This window comes from Hemiscyllium ocellatum, chromosome 13 (genome assembly GCF_020745735.1).
Source record: "Hemiscyllium ocellatum isolate sHemOce1 chromosome 13, sHemOce1.pat.X.cur, whole genome shotgun sequence".
NCBI lineage: Eukaryota > Metazoa > Chordata > Chondrichthyes > Orectolobiformes > Hemiscylliidae > Hemiscyllium > Hemiscyllium ocellatum.
Window position 1 is genome coordinate 56,690,892 of NC_083413.1, and position 15,215 is coordinate 56,706,106.

Sequence of the window (15,215 nt, forward strand, 5' to 3'; positions counted from 1 at the left end):
CCTAACACCCGTTCCCACTGTTCTGAATTCCCAAAGAGACTATTGAAAAACAAACTAGTAACCTTACCAATCCGGTGCACAGAACATTTTTTGTTTGGTTAGAGGAGTGGGATGAGTGGGAGACATTACCGAAGTAGTGTTTCGGGTCAAACAAACACCTAAATATATTACCTCACTTACTCAGCCATCTCATGTCCATTCCTGCTTAGCATGTGCATCTCCTTAATACCTGCAGCCAATATTTTATCTTGCATGTTTCGTCCTACGTTATGTATGCTGGTCGGGGGGCATAGGTCATTCCCATAAATGATTTATTTTCCCGAGTATTCCTCATTTCCACCCAAAGACACTCTCCATGTTGATCTCCTGAACAAGGTCAACTCTAATTAGTCAGTGAATGCATCTTGATACACATCTCCTGCTGACTACTCTGTGAATTGTTTATGCTGTTCAGTGCACTGCAACACCAACACTCACTCATCAGCAGCTCATCCTAAGCATGCCGAACGTATCTCCCACATTCAGTTACTCCACCTCACTCTCACACACATTCCAGTGATGCCATCCTTATGCCCACACCTCACTGTCTCCATATACCTTCAGCTATTCAGCTACGGCAGGCATGTCATGAGCACAGTAAACATAATCACTGACATAATCTGTACTCTCTTTTGCAAAATAAGGTGGCATAACATTCAGGGGAGAATGAGAGAAGTGGTTGATGCTAGCCACTCTAACAACTCAAAAGAGGAAATGACGCTATCTGTCACAGGACGGGTGACAAGAGCTTCTGACATCACCAAGCATATTGAAGATGATAGTATGGTCCTGCCTTATGCCCCTTCTAAAATCCCAGCTCATCCTTATTCTGCTGTCCGGAGTGCGCTATAAGCTGTTCATGATCATTCAGCCTTCTTGCTTTATTTACGATTCCAACTTCTTCACTGAAATCTTACACTTCTGGTTTTAGATATTAAAGAACGGTGGTCTGGCCAGTTATAGCAGTCTCATTTAATGCATCTTCATTTGACATGACATGTGAAGCCACCAGCTCAAAACTTTATACTGCATGAACTTTTGGAGAGAATTAGTAACTATAAGTGGTGATTCACTGAGCATGTGTGAGTTGCAGCCAGATTGGGGTACAGGATGTCATATGTACCAGTCCACTGAAGGATGAGGTGGCAAATTAATTTTGCTGTAGGAACATAGATCATGACTTTGATGCCGAAACATTGACTCTCCTGCTCCTCAGAGGCTGCCTAACCTGCTGTGCTTTTCCAGCACCACATTTTTTGACTCACACTCATGGACCGCACTTCAATATTCCTGGTGGCTCCCATTATATCTACATTGCCTTACAGCATGTTTGAATGTTGGAGAAGGGACCATAATGTACAGGGAGGGCCTCTGTCATTGAAGCACCAGCCTCTGTTTCTCTGTGACAGTGTCAAGCTGGGGGGATCTTCTGAATGTCTCGAATGAAGGTTTCCTGGCTGTTTGGTGCACAGATGACCGCTTCTACTGCTTTCTGCAGATGAACAGCAAGCTCCACTAACCCCTCCAGAACATGAGGCATTGAACCAGAAGTGGCTAAAGCTTTTATACTCTTCAGCACTTGTACTGTGACAGCACCAGTAGCTCCATAATGCCTAATTTACAGCTTGCATGACATTGCATAGAAAGAGAATATATGTGATCTTTAAATGTTATGGACAGGTAACTGTACAAACATTAGTTGCGAGATAAAACATGAAAACAAATTTATAAAATGTATTAAATTATGTAAAATTACATATCACCGAGTCAAACATCATCAAAAGTCTCCACGAAACAGTGACAAAAGGGTCATGGCAAAAGCACTAGATTCACGATATGATGAAACATCACAATAACTTCAGTCACCTCACTAGGATAAGACTCCTAACTCGTTTCTTGCATGACTCACTCCCCAGCTTGACACCACCTGTAACCCCCTTATTCACTGCACATTTCCCAACACTCAGCAAATTCTTCTGCTACCTTTTGGTATAGATAACCAAGTTCTGCTCAGTCATCCCACAGGGAGTTGCAAGTCAAGTTGCAGTTCGAGGGCAGTAAGGTGTTGCAAGAAGCAAATCTTTCCTGAAAGGAATATGTCTACTCACATGACCTGAAGCAACATAATTCCAGTCTTGCTAATGGAAGAATCATCACAGCACGTGGAATAAATGAAATTTAATTTCTCCCCAACACTTCTCATTTGTAGTGTGATCCAGTAACTGGTGTCAATTTAGTTGGAGTCATACCTGGCACATAGGAAGGGTGTTGTGGTTGCTGGGGGTAAGACATTTCAGTTCAAGGAATCTCTGTCAGAGTTCCTCAGGGTAGTGTCCCAGGTCCAACCATTTCCAGCTGCTTCATCAATGACATCGCCTCAATCATAAGGTCTGAAGCGGGAATGTTTGCTAATGATTGCACAATGTTCAGTACTATTCACAATTTCTCCAATACCGAAGCAGTCTATGTTCAATTGCAATAAGATCTGGACAATATTCAGATTGACTATGTCCAATAAAAGACAAACTAACCAGCACCTCTTGATATTCAGTGGTGTTACCATCACTGAATCCCTCCACCACCCACCACCCCCCAACCCCCCACCCCCATCAACATCCTTAGAGTTGCCATTAACTAGAAACTGACCTGGGCTTGTCACATAAACACAGCAACTACAACAGCAGGTTAGAGGCAAGGAATACTGTGGTGAACTCACAGAACTGCCCAAAGCTTATCCATCATCTACATGGCACAAGTCAAGAGTGTTATGGAATACTCCCCATTGGCCTGGATGAGTGCAGCTCCAACAACACCCAAGAAGCTTGACACCATCCAGGACAAAGCAACCCATTTTACTGGCATCACACCAAGTGTCCACTCACTCCACCCGTGACGTTCTATAGCAGGTGTATTTTCTAAAGATGCACTGCAGAAATTGGCTAAAGATCCTTCGACAGCATCTTCCAACCGCAAGACCACCTTCATCTAAAAAGTCAAGTTGATATATGGGAACACCGTGACCTATAAATTCCACTCCAAACCACTCACCATCCTGACTTGGAAACCTACTGTCATTCCTTCACTGTTGCTTAGTCAAAATTCTAGATATCCTTCCCTAAATGCACTGTGGCCATCCTACAGCATGTGGACTGCAGCAATTCAACAAGTCAGCTCACCACCTCTTTCTGAAGGGCAGCTAGGGGCAGGCAACAAAATGCTGGTCAGCCAGTGATGCCCACATCCCATGAGTGAATATTTTTTTTAAATGTCCACGAATTGGTACAGTCTTACTCTCTGATTCATTAATACTGCTTTTGCAGGCCATGATCAAGGAATGATATTCATCTTAAATACACCTTGCCTGTAGAATTTTAGCATTTCTGTTATTGGGCATTGTGAAGTAAAGGGTGAACTCCACTTTCATTCTATCAATAGTCACTGGTGCTGCGTGTAAGCAGCTTTGTCACTGTGATAACAAAACATATAGAACTGGATCCTGAATCTGTATGATTCCAGAAGATGTACTTCCTTATAATCCTTTCTATGTAATTATGGTGAATCAAGCTTGTTAATGTTCACTTACAAATGGGTCAACCTGATCTTACAAATCCATCTGATTCAGTAATGCGCCCTCTCCAGGGGATCTAAGGAATCCAGGAGTAGAGTAAGCAAAAATGAGGCTATCCAAATACTGTTTCGATTGAAGACTGATTGCTGAGGCTAGCGGAGCCTAAACCTGTACAGGAAACATGTACAGGAAGTAAAATAAAGGCCTCAGTGATTGTCATAATTATGCCTTATCACAAAGCTAAAAATTCACTTGACTCCTGAACACACCATCACCAAACATTTCTGACCTCCTGAGTGGATAACTAGGCGCTGCAACTTCTTACCCTTAAATTAATTTCAATGCCAAGTTTATTGGCAATGTGCCCTTACAGTGCAGCCTGTGGAGGAACTGGGTAACTTTGACTGCAACATCCAGATTTCCACACTTCAAGCTGGGAAAATGCTGTCTAATTCACGCCATGATAAAGGGGAACACTGTTCACCTCACTCCTATTCTCAAAATAAAATCTAGGTCAATGGCGTTAGAGAACTCAAATATCAAGATTGAAAGAAGGTTTAATGCAAGCAAGAGGAAATGAGTTGACTTAGTCTACTATTAGAATAGCAGTAAGGCAAGAATACAGCTTGCTCACAGGGCTCTTAATTGTTATGCTGGGTGAATTTGGGACATTAAAAGTGCCACTGGTATACTTACTACCACTAGAGAAGAGAAAAATACAGTTCTGCTGCAGCCTTAGAGAAACTGCAGTTTGAAAGGCAACATCACTTTCTGAGCAGGAAGAAAGAAATAGCAATGTCAGAAGTGGCAGCGATAATATCTTTAGGGGCATCAGCAACTAGAGAGACTGACAGAATTTCTAATGGATGTCTGGAGGTGTTGCTGGCTGGAGTGACAGCCAAGGAAAACAAGTGATGATAGAAAGTCCATAGTCAAGTTATCCAAGATATCATAAGGTGACTAACAAAACCAAGAAAATCTTGGAAAGAATATTGTTATGAAGATGCGTTGCCTAATATATTAATGAATAATATCAACAGCAGGCATAGATCATGTATAGACAGAGTGTTTTGAAAAGGACACTTTGCAAAGCAAAGGACACTGGCTACAGCAGCAACAATTGAGTATTTGCAAAGAGCAAGATACTTGAATGGTGACAGAGAGTCCAAAATTCTTTCAGAGAAAAGTCACAAGACAGACAATCTGTGGGTGTAAAATACACTGGTTTTGAACACAGAGTGTCCGGATGATACAAGCTTTTCCATTCTCTCTTTTTCTTTGGTATCCTCTCGTGAAAAACTGAGAATTGAAAATCCCCTGGAAGAGGAAATCACTGCAGCTGGAGGGCTCTTGAAGAAGAAGTCTGAGTCCACACCATTGTGTTCAGAAATAAAGAATTGGACTAGCCACTGCAGATCCAGGGAGAAACCAAATACCAGCTATTTGCATGGAAAGTGACTTTGACTGAAAACTCACATTTGAAGTATGTATGTGGGTGTGAGTGTGTGAGTGAGCGAGCATGAGACAGAATGCACACACATGTGCACTGGAAGTACTTGCACATCTTAAACCTTTTCAAAACTTTTTGCCTGAGTAAGATTTTTGCAATAAAACAATTATTTATTTGTTAATTTAAGGGAAATTACCAAATTATTTGTGAATCTGGGCTATATAACAGTCTGTAACATATAATTGGAAATATTCCCTCCCTTAGAACCAAGTCCCCTCCAAATTATTAAGACCATAAGACCATAAGACATTGGAATGGAAGTAAGGCCATTCGGCCCATTGAGTCCACTCCGCCATTCAATCATGGCTGATGATGGGCATTTCAACTCCGCTTACCAGCATTCTCCCCGTAGCCCTTAATTCCTCGAGACATCAAGAATTTATCAATCTCTGCCTTGAAGACATTTAGCGTCCTGGCCTCCACTGCACTCTGCGGCAATGAATTCCACAAGCCCACCACTCTCTGGATGAAGAAATGTCTCCGCATTTCTGTTCTGAATTGACCCCCTCTAATTTTAAGGCTGTGTCCATGGGTCCTAGTTTCCTCGCCTAACGGAAAAAATTTCCTAGCGTCCACCCTTTCCAAGCCATTAAGAAGATAGTCTTGACGCAAACTTTTTCTTATATTACAGGTAAGTACATTCCAGATGCAATCTGATTGGTCAAACTACTCGAGTTTTGGCATTACACACTTCATTTTTACACTCCAGTTAACATACAAACAAAACAGAAATAAAAGAATTGGCTTAATTGTAGCTCTATTGAAATGCTCAACTATATAATATATATAATAAATGTACATATATGTGCTACTAATTAACTGTTCCAATATAGTAACATCTCATAAACACACCCTTGGCAAAAGCAAATGCAGTAAAATAGATTGTCTCACGTGCAATTCTAGCAGCAGGAAGAGAATCCCAGCTTTTAGCTGTAACAGGGAGAGAAATAAGAGCTTCCACTCAGCTTTAAGAGCACATCAATTGCAGAAAGTGAAAACTAAAAATCCTGGTTCTGTGGGAGCGTGACACCACCCATTCAGGCTGCTTCTATTGTTCCAACTTTAAGAAACAAACCCAAGGCACCACAAGCTGTTTACTTTATTGGCTTTGAGCAGACTGCTTATCACCTCTGTCTTAAGCTTTCTTAAAAAGGGATAAAATGCACCTCTTAAAGCCATGATATTGTCACAGTAAATCAGACTCTGTTGTGGCCACTGAAGGGTTACACCCAAAACGTCGACTTCTCTACCTCCTGATGTTGTGTTCTTCCAGCCTCCTACTTGTCTACTTTGGATTCTAGCATCTGCAGTTTTTTTGTCTCTTGTGGTCAGCAAAGGAACAGGATAAGGAAAGGAATCAGTTCACCCCTCCTAATTTGGTCATAACACCTATTACACTGGCAGTGGACCAGGTGCTGAGATTTAATTGAAAATCATAGTTTGGATGAGTGACATTTAAATGGGAATAGTTATTCAACAATATTTAACAGTCAGAATACAGGGAAAACTCTTCTGATGTGTTGGATAATGTTTAATTTTAATGTTAAATTTTAAGCAAATGATTTCATTTCATTTCTCCCATCTAAATTAGATCTCATGTTAAAGCTGAAAGTAAAAGTCTCGAAATTTGTCGTATAGGATGCCAGTCTAATGTCTAAAGGCCTCAGGTCATTCAAAGGCTCTCAGACATCAATGCTGTGAATGTGCCAGCTTATCCAGCTTAGTCTCTGAGCATTAAATTAGGAATATAACTACAAAATTAACAAACCAAGATTAGAATTTAAAAATAGCATGGGAAGAAGAATAGGCCATAAAAATAGTGAAAGAGGAAAGCCAGAACAAGAAAGTGAACTAAGAGATAGCCAGTCACCATGGAATATTATGAAACAAAAAAATCTGACAGAAGGTTCAGAGATGATGTTGATTGAAATGTGAATGAGGCAGCGAAGCTGATATAAGGGATTGAGGGGCAGGTGGGAGACAATTTCAGGTAGAAAAGTGGACCAGCATTTGCATCACCCGGTCTCAGTTAATTCCTGCTGAGTGACATTTCAGCTGATGTTGGCAGAAACAGTGTAAAATACATACTGCTAGGGCTGAAAAGAAGGGAACAATTCTATGAAGAAATACACCTGCTCCTTAAAGTCCCAGAAGCAAAGTTCTTTTTTTGTCAGTTTGTGTCTTATTTGCTCCTAATTCACTTCCCTGTTCACTACAAAGAAGTATAATAGCAATAAAATTAGAGGGATCAACCAGCACTGTCCTGTACGCTAGGTGTGATAAAAGCACTTTCAGCTGAGCCTTTACTGCAAAGCTCTCCTCACTGACATCTGGACCTGTTCCACAGGAGAGCCGACCAACACACACACACACAAAAAATGACATACATTTGGAGGGATCAATCTTGGGAATCCTCAACATTAATTCTGAACACATGATGACTTCATGGCATCACACAAACACCTTCTTTAGCTGTTCACTCAGTTTACACTGTACAACACCACCTGAATGAAGAACTGAGTGTAACCCTTGCCACCATAGTGACTGACATAGTTTGAGAATAGATCTCAAGAGTTCACAACTTGAAATTCATGCCGAATTGTACTCAACCACAAATCTCAAGGCCCACATTCCCCTCACCAACAAACCATGAGAACAATTCTGATTCAATGAGGAGTGTTCCTGGAGCAACACTAAGTATAAGAGACCAACCTGTGATGAAGCTACAACACAGAACACACATGCCAGCAGCAAAAGAACTTGCCATAAGCATCTGATCCAAACTCTGTGGTCGAGCTACATCTGCTCTGTCAGGACACTTGTCAATCATCGATGAAGTGAAGGCAAGAGTCACTGATACTGCAATCAAGTGGCACTAACTCACCAATATATCACTGATTGATGCTCAGTTTTTGTTCCAACAGGACCTCTTGACTCCAAACCTAGACTACAGTCTTCATCAAAACATGAATAAACATCCTGAATGCCAGAGGGCAGAGACACCTTTGACACTGAGGCAGCATTTCACCAAGTGTGGCATTAAGAAACCCAAAGAAAATCGGAGTCAATGGGAAAGTCAGCTCAGCAGGAAAACTCTCTACTGGTTTCAGATAGGCAAAGGAAAAAGGTGGATGATTGTGATTAATGGAAGCCAATCATCTCATCCCAAGGACAACACTGCATGAGCTCATGAGGGTAATGACCTAAAACCAACCATTTTTTCCTGCTTTGACAGTCCATCATTAAATCAGAGGTGGCATGTTCACTGATCAGACAGCTTTCTGTTACATTCACAACTTCTCAGTTAATGAAGCAGTCAATATTCATAAACAGGAACATCCATGCTTGAAGTTATGAATGCCAAGTAATACTCGCATTACATAAGCTTGAGATAATGATCACTTCCAAACAAAAAGAGCATCTAACCACATTCAGTGGAAATACATTCCTGAATTTTCTACCAGGGTTGGGACATAACTTGGGCTATTTATCCATTCAATTTATAAAGGATGGGTATAATTAAAATTTCCTCTGGTTATGCATGAGACAAATATGAATGTGAAATATGATGTAGGTAAGGAACTGGTAAAATGGATGAAAACTCAGAGTCAACAAAGAATAAATTATTCTACAAACTGACAGAAGCTTACTTCAAGAAAGACAAACACAAACTTCAAACAATTCAACTGAATGTGAATGGAAGAAAAGACAGTTTGCAAAATAAGCATAACTGTAAGAATTAAAAGTCATTATAAAAAACAGTTATAAGAATTTTCTGGAAATAGTAGAATCCTAGGTTGGAAGTGTTCTATTATTAATAACAATAAACCTTTATATAGCTTCAGGAATGAAACCACACGGTGAAATTATCAGTGACAGTAATGAACAAATGATTTCAAGCACATCTGATAGTAATTTGAGTTAGCTTAATGGGTTATATTGACATGTCAAAACAAACAATTCTTCACAGAACTGTGATTGACTTCTGAATTAGTTTTAAAGTTAAACATTTCAAAAGGTCTTAAAAGCCAGATCATAACTCCACGATTTCCATCGAACAAGATAAATTTAGTTCTTATTTAGATTCAACCTTAAAATTCTCCAATGTAGAAAAATACAGACTTTGTATAATTTTGTTTACTGTTTTAATAATGTCAGCAGGATCTTAGACAGGTCCAACTCTTTGTTGCTCTTCGGAAACACTTATTGTAAACAAAAATGACATTTTGTTCTTGTCAATTCCGAAACTTTCTGAGGTCTACACTGGCTAATCTTGACACCAAAGTTTGGAACTCAGAGGAATGGAAGACACCCCACTTTTTATTAATCATGTATATAATAGATTAGATGATAATAGTTAAAATAATAGATGCAGGTATGAATACTGGAATGTGGTTAGATCAACAGTTACAAGATTTGAGAGATTTCAGGAAAGGTAAATGACTTATTACTCAATGGAAATCAATGGAAGATATAATATGGTCATTGTGAAAATGAAATCAAACTAGATTATTAGTTATCAAGATTACATTGTGGAAAATCAAGATTAGAAGTTTTCTATAGGGAGAAACAAAGAACAGCACAGTACAGGAGGCTTCAGCCTAACAAGCCTGTTTCAACACATGACATCTTTTTAAACTACAACTTTTAGCCTCAACGTGGTCCATATCCCTTTTATTCCCTGCTTGTACATGTGAAATTATATTTTCTTATTTAATGGAGAATATTTTCCTTTCTTCTCATTACCCTGCACAAATCCTGCAAGAAAATTTGAAATTTACTGAAATACAGCACTTGCCTCATCTTTGGTAGGTGGCAAATATATATTTTCACTCTGCAGCATTCCACAAGACAGTTTTAGTAAGTGCTAAAACATTTCAATAAATAATAATTAGTGTGATGTTTGGTACTTAAAGAGCCTGAAGGGGTTAATAGTTGATTAAGTACAGAAACATCACTCACTATGGTGATGTCACAGGGATTTGATCAGAGTAAAGAGCGAGCCTGTGGGAGTCTGACCTGGGCCTTGTATGCTCCGACCATTCTCTGTAGTAATGTAGGTCATATTCATGGAACAGGTTAGACCAGAAAGAGTGGATATCCAAATAACAGTGGATCACTTTGAGCTTGATAGAACCCACACACAACAATCAATACATATACAATATTTACAGTAATTATAAAACTTGTATCTAAAACAGCAAAGCTTTTTCTGTGATAACGCTCAATACAATGTCTTCTTCCTTTCAGACTTGTGTACTACTAAGGTATGTTTGCACATTAGCTGACAAGAAATATGGCATGATACTGTACAGGTGATTCTCCCAAAAAGCACGTTTATTAAACACGATTTAGCAGTAACGCAATTGGTGAATTGCAGGCCTTATTTTTATAAAGTGAAATCTCATTCACTGTTACGCAATTCCATCCCCAGCCCTAGTTAAACAGCAAAACGCAGCCTCACGATCCCCTGTCTGCAAAATGCACATTCAGTCTGTTCCACTAAAACAGGAATGCAATCAGTTCTGCAAGCCTTGAAACTTAGCTTGAAACCGGGTTGTAGTCCACATTTCAAAAGAACTTTATTTCAACCTGGGGGAGAATCTTCAGGAGGACTGGACTTCCGTGTGTTAGCATCACATGGTCAGTTGGCTAGGGAGCTTTCTGGTGAAGAGCTTCATGAAAGGTACAGTGCTGTAGTCAGTGACTTTCATGTTAAAGTGTTAAACTTACTGCATTATTTCATTTAAATATATGATTTAATGTGCTATCATCTGTGTTAGGTTAACTATTATTTTTGTTTTGATTTTTATTAATATTTTTGGTGACTTGCCCTAACCCTGTTTTTCCCATAGGCCCCATTTTTTATATTGCTTGATTTTCTACAACACAGTATTGCACTGGAACACAAATACCATGTTATAGGAGAACTATCTGAACTCGATTTGGATTGCTGCCTTTAATGATAAACTAGGAACGATCACCTCAAAGTTTGCATTGCAATTCCTTAATATGCCATTCAGTTTCCTGTCAGCTCAATATCTGATTAATTGAACCATCTCAATCGAGAAGTTTGAGAGTTCATTCTTGGTCTGGTGAGCAGAAGGTGCATGACAATTTATTACAGCATCACAAGCTCAGAAAAGGTAAAACTGCTCAGAGCTCTCCTTCTTGTCTACTGTCTACCAGCCCTGCTAAATGTCTGCCTGGGCTGAACAGACTGAGTGGGCACAAATTAAGATAGGATAAATGACCATTTGGATGTGGAACCTCAGATTGACCAACATCAGTGAAACTATCTCACAAAGAATCAATGTCGTCTTCAGAAAGGAGGGCAGAAAATAGCCAAGAGAAAAAGTATGCAGAACAAAGAAGTTCCTTAATATAGATCCAAGTTTGTTGTAAGAACTTCTGTCAGTAGAAACCACAACTTTTGAATGGAGTTGTTCATTTATATAACTGTGCAGTTGTTATTTTAAACAACAATAATAAATGTGGGGAGAAAATGTGCACACTGTAATACTGAAGTATACAAGCTGGAATCATAGGAGAAGCTATGACTAATGACATATACTGCAGGGTAAAGGGATATTTGTTGAACAAGCTGTCTGCTATAAATAGCAAATGACAGTCTAGTGCCCCAGTGGTTCAGGTTATAAACATGGGAATCAGTGTAGCATAGGCTCTGATTGTCACCACATGACACAGGTGCTGCACAGACAGATTACGGGTGAGAAATTGAGCCGATTACCTTCAATTTCTTGAACAATAGGAGTGACACTGAAGGTGCAAAATTACATCCATGAGCTCATACACAACCTTGAGCTGAATTGCACTGGATGTCATATTGATGAAGGCATTGATGGCTGAACATCCACTGGATATTTGCAGAACAGACAGATCATGTCAATGCATGTTGAACACTGATTTGATAATGTCATTTTGAAGCTCGATGTTTCAGTTAATATCCTTCTGTTATGTTCAGCAGCAGAAGGGAGCCCCACTGGTGCTAGTCAAAAGGATTACAACTTACTTGCTGGATGATTTCTTTGCCTGTCCCTATGATTCTTCTAATATTGGGAACTTTGTATTGTTGTTTTAAATTAGAAAGATTTACAGCAACAGCATGTCAGATGCTGATGGATATTTTATTGATTTCAAAGTTTTTGAACAAACTAGTTATCCCAATAGGCATTTTCTTTGGAAATTAGCATGACCTAGGAATAAAGAGAGGTCACATTGGGCAGGAGAAGCTACTGAAAGAGGGATCAGGAAGCTACCACTGTGCTAAGTTGGATAGACCTCAAACAGATCAAGCAATGAGGTGCTGTGGGGCATCATCATCAGCAGCAGAATTATACTTCAACACAAGCTGCAACCTCATGGCCCGGAATATTCCCCCACTCCACCATGATCATCAAAACAGAGAATCAACCTTAGTTCAATGAAGAATGCAGAACAGTATGCCAGGGAGCACCAAAAGGCACATCCAAAGGTGAGGTGTCAACCTGGTGAAGCTACAAAACAGAACTACTTGCATGTCAAACAGCACAAGCAGCAAGTAATAATTAGAGTGAAGTGATTCACAACCAATGGATCAGATCGAAATCTATCACATTTAGTTATGAATGGGGGTGGAAAATTAAATAACTCCCTCAAAGAGGAGACTCCACAAATATCCACATCCTCAATCATTGGGAAGCCCAGCTAATCAGTGCAAAAGATAAGGCTGAAGCATTCACAACAATCTGTATTGGTGCTTGATAATCCTCCATTAAAATACCTGTGCCTGCCTTTGGCAGTGATCCAAGTTAGTCCCTAGAGTCCTGCTAATACCAGAGCATAGCATTGGAGCCATCCTGTTATAAAACAGAATATTGGTGTTGCTGCGCATCTCAGATTTCTGTTCAGTTGATTTGTCTACTTAATAGTTCACATAAATCCAAAAATATGCAGGTTAGGTGAATTGGCCACGTTAAAAATTGCAATGTCGAATCCAGGAATGTGCAGGTTAGATTGGTTAGTTACAGTAAAAACACCAGGTGGGGTTATGGGGATGAGATGGGATGCTCTTTGGAAGGTCAGTGCATATTTAATGGGCCAAATGGCCTCTGTCTGCACTGTAGGAATTCTCAGATTCGAAAGAGCTTGAGCACTAACAAAACCCAGAGCACTAACATCACTTGAATACAGAGACACCAACAATAAGTTTAATCTGATATTAATCATTTGATGCATCAACAAAACAGAACACTCAGTTTCATGTACATATTTGTACATTAACAAATGTTAGTGTTTCTGAAAACATGTCAAGTTTTCACTGTACACTGAGGATTTCCTTTTACATCATGATAAGTGCAGCAGAGTGGGCCAGCTACTGCGCTTCTAAACAAGACACGTGGAGAGAGCAGAGACAGGAATGGTTGTTGCAGACATAGAGCAGGGACAGGAATGTAAGGTTTGTGAAGGTTTGTAGCTCAGGTTGAGGTTTAGGGTGTAGGTTTGCTCGCTGAGCAGTAGGTTTGATATCCAGATGTTTCATTACCTGGCTAGGTAACATCATCAGTGGCGACCTCCAAGTGAAGCGAAGCTGTTGTCTCCTGCTTTCTATTTATATGTTTGTCCTGGATGGGGTTCCTGGGGTTTGTAGTAATGTCATTTCCTGTTCGTTTTCCGAGGGGTTTATAGATGGTATCTAAATTTATGTGTTTGTTTATGGCGTTGTGGTTGAGTGCCAGGCCTCTAGGAATTCTCTGGCATGTCTTTGCTTAGCCTGTCCCAGGATAGATGTGTTGTCCCAGTCGAAATGGTGTTTTTTTGTCTCCGTGTGTAGGGCTACGAGGGAGAGAAGGTCGTGTCTTTTTATGGTTAGCTGGTGTTCGTGTATCCTGGTGGCTAACTTGGATAGAGCCGGGACAGGAATTATTGTTGCAGACATGGATAGAGCAGGGATGGGCATGGTTGTTGCAGACGTGGATAGAGTAGGGACAGGAATGGATGTTGCAGACATGGATAGACCAGGGACAGGATGGTTGTTGCAGACATAGAGCAGGGACAGGAATGGTTGTTGCAGACGTGGATAGAGTAGGGACAGGAATGGTTGTTGTAGACATGGATAGAACAGGTACAGGAATGGTTGTTGTAGACATGGGTAGAGTATCGACAAGAATGGTTGTTGCAGACATGGATAGAGTAGGGACAGGAATGGTTGTTGCAGACATGGGTAGAGTATCGACAAGAATGGTTGTTGCAGACATGGATATAGCAGGGACAGGAATGGTTGTTGCACAGATGGATAGAGTAGGGACAGGAATGGTTGTTGCTGACATGGATAGAGTAGGGACAGGAATGTTTATTGCAGACACGGATAGAGTAGCGACAAGAATGGTTGTTGCAGACATAGACAGAGCAGGGGACAGGAATGGCTGTTGCTGACATGGATAGACCAGGGATGGGAATGGTTGTTGCAGACGTGGATAGAGCCGGGACAGGAATTATTTTGCAGACATGGATAGAGCAGAGACACGACTGGTTATTGCAGACATAAACAGAGCAGGGACAGGAAATGTTGTTGCAGACATGGATAGACCAGGGATGGGAATGGTTGTTGCAGACGTGGATAGAGCAGGGACAGGAATGGTTATTGCAGACATATACGGAGCAGGGACAGGAATGGTTGTTGCTGACATGGATAGAGTTGGGACAGGAATGGTTGTTGCTGATATGAATAGAGTAGGGACAGGAATGACTGTTGCAGACATAGACAGAGCAGGGACAGTAATGGGTGTTGCAGACATGGATAGAGTAGGGACAGGAATGGTTGTTGCAGTCATGGATAGAGCCGGGACAGGAATTATTGTTGCAGACATGGATAGAGCAGGGACATGACTGATGAGTGCAGACATAGAGCAGGGACAGGAATGGTTGTTGCTGATATGAATAGAGCAGGGACAGGAATGACTGTTGCAGACATAGACAGAGCAGGGACAGTAATGGGTGTTGCAGACATGGATAGAGTAGGGACAGGAATGGTTGTTGCAGTCATGGATAGAGCCGGGACAGGAATTATTGTTGCAGACATGGATAGAGCAGGGACAT